Below are 7500 nucleotides of genomic sequence, written 5' to 3'. Positions count from 1 at the left end.
CCTTTTCTTGAATGTCTACAGTCTAATCAGCCCCCAAGAGCTGTGTACGCTTGTTCTGAGTCATTCACATCACCCAAGCCTTCAGTTGAAATTCTCATGATAGCAAGTTTCCATTACCCTGCTTCTCAGCCAAATTTACCAATAATGCCTAAAGCAATTTTTTTCCTGACATGATCTGGATTGTAGGGGTTAAAACAATAATAGTTATACATTATGGTTCCAGTATATACAAATGTTCTGGACAAAGAGAACATTCTAACAGATGCTTGACACACTCATCCACAGTTTTTCCTGAACAAAGTCTTTAAGACACCTATGGCAATCTTGGGCATTCTTAATTTTTTACTTTGACTCTTGACTTAACCCATTCCTGATGGGCATGGTATGTACGTACATGCCATGCCTACTGAGTTTACTTGTTTAATTGTTTTTACTCATCGATGGCTACACTTGTAATAAATAAGTCACCCATGAGCCAGTTATTTGTTAGCAGAGCCATCTATGTACAGACATTTCACAAAAATATAAAAAATTAGCAGAGCATTTTCCCCATTTTTTATTCATTTTCCCTGGCGGCAATGTGTTAAGAAAAAAAAAAAGAAAGGAAATGAAAAGAAAAGAAAAAGAAAAAATAATAATAATAAAATTTTTAAAAAATTAAAAATAAAAAAGAAAAAAGAAAAGATAAAGAAAAATGAAAAGAAAAAAGAAAGCAATGAAAAGAAAAAAGAAAGCAAAGAAAAGAAAGAAAGAAAGAAGTAACGGATAATCTGACCTGAACAGGATAGCCCATATTCTCAAAGTACTGCTTACACAACTGGCCATACCTTGATTTATAAATAATTTTGATTGTTCATTAATAAAGTGTGGAAACATACGATGTAGTTGTGATGCAGTTTAACCTGAAATAATCAGGTTGAACCATCAATTAAACCTAATGTATTTAACAGGAAGAAGACTTGAAAATAAACATTTTTGATATTCAGTGTGACAATAAAAATATGAAATATTATTTACTATCAAATTATCATCAAATAATCACTGGTACAATTCTGAGAAACCTATTTTGAACCCGACTAACAAGAGATGCTATGGTCTTGCTGTTTCACACTCCCACAAAGCAAAATCCCCTCAACCATGTATTTTCTGGTAGGTAGAGCTTGGACTGGTTGCTTATTTGGTAATAACTTGTCTGGGAGATCTATAAACTCTTGCCTGAATATTTGTGGTGATGTGGATTTGCACACTTTCCTAAAGCAATTATGGGCTTGTATTTATAAATTGTTTTATTACAATTGATGGTTGTGAACAGCTGACTGGTCAACATCTCTGAAATAATTTTTCACTAGTTGTTATTCCTCTGTATCACAATGCCTTTATTCCATTCAAATACCATGAATATTCAAGGTGAAATAGTTGTTGCTTGCAGTAATACTCACAAACAAACCTAAACTATAGTGACAAAACATTGGGATATTTTATAAAAAAAAAAAAAAAAATACAACAAACGAATCCGTATGTGGTTAAGATAGGTTTTCCATTTTCCCACTACAAACTTATGCCATCTATAAGTTCATATGTTCAATGCTAACATATCACAACAGGAAACTACAAACTCTTACTTCCTTACTTTCCATGAATAACCCAAAATATACTAATCACTGAGCCTAAATGTTCTAGGATGGCACTGGCAACTGACCCATGCAATCACTCACAAGTCAGTAACAAATGAGTGTAGGTTTCAGGAAGCATACAGACCAATAATGGATGTAGTTTCTCTATCCCTGATTATTCTATTTCCCATGGTTTCAGCTGAGAACAGAGGAAGAAAGGGAGAAAAGTATGGGGAGGGGAGGGCAGAGAGAGGGAGAAAGGGAGGGAGAAAGGGAGGGTGGAAGGGGAGAGAAAGGGACACAGGGAGCAAGGGAGGAGGAGGGGTCAGTGGAGAAAAGGGAGGATAGGGGTAGGGGGAGAAGGGAGAAAGGGGATGGGAAGGAAGAGGGGAGGGGAGGGGAGGGGAGGGGAGGGGAGGGAGGGGAGGGGGAGGGAGGGAGGGAGAGAGAGAGAGAGAGAGAGTGTGTCTGATCTATGGCAGCATCCTGCAATAAAATCTAGACACTGGTAAAAGTCAGGGGCTGAGATTACAATTACTATTTCCTTTACAGAGATAATGTTTAATTACAGTTGATTCCTACAATCCAACGTGATTCAAATGAGCAAAGGTTTGAATACTGGTGTGCTGTTTTCCTGATTTTTTTTTCTATCAATGGGAGGCGGACTCTGGTACTGTTTGCCAAGTCTCTGACAGCTACACACAACAAACCTACCCTCATTTCCCCATTCCCCTGAACACCTTTGTCTCACTGAACAAAGCATACAAACACCTTGTGGTAAGTGAATAAAATGCTATAAGTATATAAAAGTCTCATAGCATTTGACATATACACCTACATTCTCCCACACCCTTTGTACCTTCAGTCAAGTTCAAGTATTCATAAAACATCTTGCACTGACATCCCTCTTTCTATGAACATATATAGTAAATATAAAAAATGAATTCTTGGATTGTATAGCCTTATATGATCCCCTCAACAAACAATCACAAATGCCTTGTACTCCCATCTCTCTATCTCTCTATATCTCCATTCTCTACTGCAGCAGTATTTTTTTTCAGCTTTGACACCACTGTTCAATAAATCTGACATACCCATATCAAGCAGACTTTCTACAAATATCTACATCAGGCTTCATAAAAGATGAAAATGTGATACTTTATAAAGCTGAGCAGAAAGGAAAGACCAAGGAATTTGAGCTCTTATGCAACAATAACATAGAACAAAGCTGAAGATGAAACAGAAGTCTTCTTACAAAAAAACACCATATAATCTGGCAAGACAGAGCACAGGCTTGTCAAAGAGATCTATACGTTCTATCTTCCTTGACTATTATATGGTGGATTTTTTCCTTTGATAGTGTGCTGGCAAGTGTGGAGGCCATGATTATTTGGGCATTGTCAGTTGTAGACATGCAGGTGTCTTCTAAACATTTACAATAAACAATCAAAGCTTGCAAGATGTTTTTTTAAGCAAATATATAAATAAATACATATGCATTAATATTCTTTAAACTACAATAGCACCTACCTAAGATTAAAGTCCTACCCTTGACATGGCCTCCTTGCCTAGAGCAAAGGCCAAAAAATCTCTACCATATAAGTTTAGCAAGATATTCCTTGAAGTGGTTCCTAATTTTGATTGCAAATCACTAGGCCAGTCTTCAAGTTCTGTCTTGCCAGAATGTACATGGAGGAGGTTTGTTTTTCTTTCCACTGTAGTGTTGAAGGCATGGAGGCCATTAATGAGGCTGAGTCACTGAGTATAAGAACTAAAAAGTGATTGTGGGCTAATGTTCAGTTTCTGCACATTATTTTCTATAGTTAATTGGATTAAACTTTATGGTATGGATGTGCTAACTAGGGCAAATTTAAGATGGTATCCTTGTAGAGAACTAAACATTGCAGTCATTGGTACAAGAAATAACTCGCAGACATAAATGGCAATACCAAAATGAGGGAAAAAGATAGAGGAAAGTGCTGGTCAAACTCTGAGGCCACTCTGTGCTCACAAATTTCCATTCTATCTTGCTGTGAATACCAAGGTGAAGACAATGTTTGGTGGGGGTGTTGGGGCAGAGTCCCCCATCAACCCTCCCCTTGGACCATGCCTGAAGGACATGCCTAGTCACTTCAACTTAGATTGTTGAATAAATTTTGTGATCTGGAGTTGGGGACAGTCTCTGGCCAGTCTATCTGTACTACAAAGAACTACTCTTCATAGTATTGTTCAATATCTTCTATAAGGGCAGTTTTTCTTTTTCTCTATATAGTCCTCATTTCAAGATTTATACACATGTACATGAATACAAACTCGTATATGAAGAGTTGAATCAAAAGTTGTTATATATTAATATATAAATGCCTAAAAGCATTTTAGCTTACCACTGGTATTCACATGAACACACACAATGATAAACAGCCATAAACCTAAACATATACCATATGTATGTTTGTGTGTATATACAAACACACATAATCTACATACATCTGCATATACATATACAAAAATAAACACAAACACAACTAAACACTCACATACACAGACACACATGGATAACCCTCTACTTCACACCACTGCATAGCTACATCAATTAAAAAATGATAACTTGGTCACTAGAATCCCTTATCAGATTTTGTTTCTTTAACTGGCTACTTCTCTTGCACGTTGACAACAAAAACCTTTCCTTTTCATAAATGGTGAAAAAAGGGTATGTATTTATCACACATCTGTGCAAATTTTTATGTTTATTTACTTGCAGTGAAGAGACTATACAATAAAATATTTCTGATAAGCAAGCATGTGTGTGTGGTGTGTGTGTGTGTGTGTGTGTGTGTGTGTGTGTGTGTGTGTGTGTGTGTGTGTGTGTGTGTGTGTGTGTGTGTGCATGTCACAATGAGTGTGTAAGTGTGAGTATATATGTAAGTGTGAGTGTGAGTATTAGAGTGAATGTGTGCATATTTGTGCCTATGTGTAATAGTGTGTGTGTGTATTAGTGTGTATTAGTGTGTGTTAGTGTGAGTGAGTGAGTGAGTGAGTGTGTGTTAGTGTGTGTTAGTGTGTTAGTGTGTGTTAGTGTGTTGTGTGTGTGTTAGTGTGTTGTGTGTGTTTTGTGTGTTTTGTGTGTGTTAGTGTGTGTTAGTGTGTGTGTGTTAGTGTGTGTGTGTGTTAGTGTGTGTTAGTGTGTGTGTGTGTTAGTGTGTGTGTGTTAGTGTGTGTGTGTGTGTGTTAGTGTGTGTGTGTGTGTTAGTGTGTGTGTGTGTTAGTGTGTGTGTGTGTTAGTGTGTTAGTGTGTTAGTGTGTGTTAGTGTGTGTGTGTGTGTGTGTGTGTGTGTGTGTGTTAGTGTGTGTGTGTGTGTGTGTGTGTGTGTGTGTGTGTGTGTGTGTGTGTGTTTGTGTGTGTTAGTGTGTGTGTTAGTGTGTGTGTGTGTGTGTTAGTGTGTGTGTGTGTGTGTGTGTGTGTGTGTGTGTGTGTGTGTGTGTGTTAGTGTGTGTGTGTTAGTGTGTGTGTGTTAGTGTGTGTGTGTGTGTGTGTGTGTGTGTTAGTGTGTGTGTGTTAGTGTGTAGTGTGTGTGTGTGTGTGTGTTGTGTGTGTGTGTGTGTGTGTGTGTGTGTGTGTTAGTGTGTGTGTGTGTGTTAGTGTGTGTTAGTGTGTGTGTGTGTTAGTGTGTGTGTGTGTTAGTGTGTGTGTGTGTGTGTGTGTGTGTGTGTGTTAGTGTGTGTTGTGTGTGTTAGTGTGTGTTAGTGTGTGTTAGTGTTTGTTAGTGTGTGTGTGTGTGTGTGTGTGTGTGTGTGTGTGTGTGTGTGTGTGTGTGTGTGTGTGTGTGTGTGTGTGTGTGAGTGTGTGTGTGTGTGTGTGTGTGTGTGTGTGTTAGTGTGAGTGTGAGTGTGAGTGTGAGTGTGAGTGTGAGTGTGTGTGTGTATTAATGTGAGTGTGTATGTATTAGTGAGAGTGTGTGTATTAATGTGAGTGTGTGTGTATTAGTGTGAGCATGTGTATTAATGTGAGAGTGTGTGTATTAATGTGAGTGTGTATATTAATGTGAGCGTGTCTGTATTAGTGAGAGTGTGTGCGTGTGCATTAGTGTGTGTGAGTTTGTGTGTATTAGTGTTAGTGTGTATTAGAGTGAGTGTGAGTGTTTATGTTAGTGTCTGTGTGTGTGGGTGTGTGTGCCTGGGTGAATGTGTGTGCGTGTGTGAGTGTGTGTGCGTGTGTGCCTGGGTGAGTGTGTGTGCGTGTGTGCTTGGGTGAGTGTGTGTGCGTGTGTGCCTGGGTGAGTGTGTGTGTGTGTGTGTGCCTGGGTGAGTGTGTGTGCCTGGGTGAGTGTGTGTGCTTGTGTGCTTGGGTGAGTGTGTGTGCATGTGTGCTTGGGTGAGTGTGTGTGCGTGTGTGCCTGGGTGAGTGTGTGTGCGTGTGTGCCTGGGTGAGTGTGTGTGCGTGTGTGCCTGGGTGAGTGTGTGTGCGTGTGTGCCTGGGTGAGTGTGTGTGCGTGTGTGCCTGGGTGTGTGTGTGTGCGTGTGTGCCTGGGTGAGTGTGTGTGCGTGTGTGCCTGGGTGAGTGTGTGTGCGTGTGTGCCTGGGTGAGTGTGTGTGCGTGTGTGCCTGGGTGAGTGTGTGCGTGGGTGCCTGGGTGAGTGTGTGTGTGTGGGTGCCTGGGTGAGTGTGTGTGTGTGGGTGCCTGGGTGAGTGTGTGTGCGTGTGTGCGTGTGTGCCTGGGTGAGTGTGTGTGTGTGTGTGCCTGGGCGAGTGAATGAATGAGTGAGTTATTGAGTGTGCCTGAATGAGTGAGTGAGTGAGTTAGTGAGTGTGACTGAGTGAGTGTGAGTGAGTGTGGGAGTGAGTGTGGGAGTGAGTGAGTGAGTGAGTGAGTGAGTGAGTGAGTGAGTGAGTGAGTGAGTGAGTGTGGAGTGTGGGAGTGAGTGAGTGAGTGAGTGAGTGAGTGAGTGAGTGAGTGTGGGAGTGTGGGAGTGTGGGAGTGAGTGAGTGAGTGAGTGAGTGAGTGAGTGAGTGAGTGAGTGAGTGAGTGAGTGAGTGAGTGAGGGAGTGAATGAGTAAATAAGTTTGGAAGCAAGTACATACAGTAAGTAAATAAGTAAGTATGGGAATGAGTATGCATGAATCAGTGAGTGAAATATGCACATGCATGTGACAATGTGCTGGTGGTGGTGGGGGGGTGTATATGAGCCTCAGTATGTATGCATGTAAAGATTTGTGTTTGTGTATATCACTTTATGGATATGGATGCATATGCTTCATTCTATAAAAGTGACTCTTGTCTTATTCTTCAGTTTCTCCCTCTCAGGAAAATAATATAAATAATTCAGTAACAAAAAATAAATAACTCATAGGAAATCATCACCCAGTTACATTAGTCCTCTGTTACTTTCTGTTCTTGAAATTACCAAAAAAAATACTTGTTTCTTGTGCCTTGTGTTTTTGTCCATTCCTTTTTCAGATTTCAAAATGACTTTGTACAATGTCTTTGATTTTTACTAGCAAATATCCTGATAACGGGTAGTAATTTTTCTCTCTCTCTCAAAAGGCTGCACAATATGGATCCCAAAGTCACACTAAAATGACTTAACAAAATATATCTTCATTTACAGTCAACACCATGAAATAAAAAAAAACAAAAAAATCTTCAGGTTGATGGGCTTTAGTGCAATGACTTATAATAATTTCCTTTGCATATTTCACAAAATCAAACCACCTTGCAACCTCCACTTCAAAACAGATTTATAGCTGGATATTGACACCCCGAGTTGCAGACGAGACAGGAGTGGGAGGAAAAAAAAAATCAAACAAAGGGCCATTCGAACTTCGGGGCAAAACTGCATTCTCAAATCCCACGTCTAGGAAGAAATGAGTAATAACGCCACATCGAACT

The 7500-nt window shown here is 39.8% G+C and overlaps 1 protein-coding gene across 1 annotated transcript in view; it reads right to left on the bottom strand.

Moving 5' to 3' along the window:
- The window catches only part of LOC125030796 (type 2 phosphatidylinositol 4,5-bisphosphate 4-phosphatase-like), a 20102-nt gene that overhangs the window by 12135 nt on the left and 467 nt on the right, over nucleotides 1-7500 (bottom strand). The gene's annotated exons all lie outside the window — the stretch shown is intronic.

Source organism: Penaeus chinensis, chromosome 11 (assembly GCF_019202785.1).
Source record: "Penaeus chinensis breed Huanghai No. 1 chromosome 11, ASM1920278v2, whole genome shotgun sequence".
Classification (NCBI taxonomy): domain Eukaryota; kingdom Metazoa; phylum Arthropoda; class Malacostraca; order Decapoda; family Penaeidae; genus Penaeus; species Penaeus chinensis.
The sequence above is the reverse complement of the archived record's forward strand: the minus strand, read 5'-3'. Positions and strand labels throughout refer to the sequence as shown.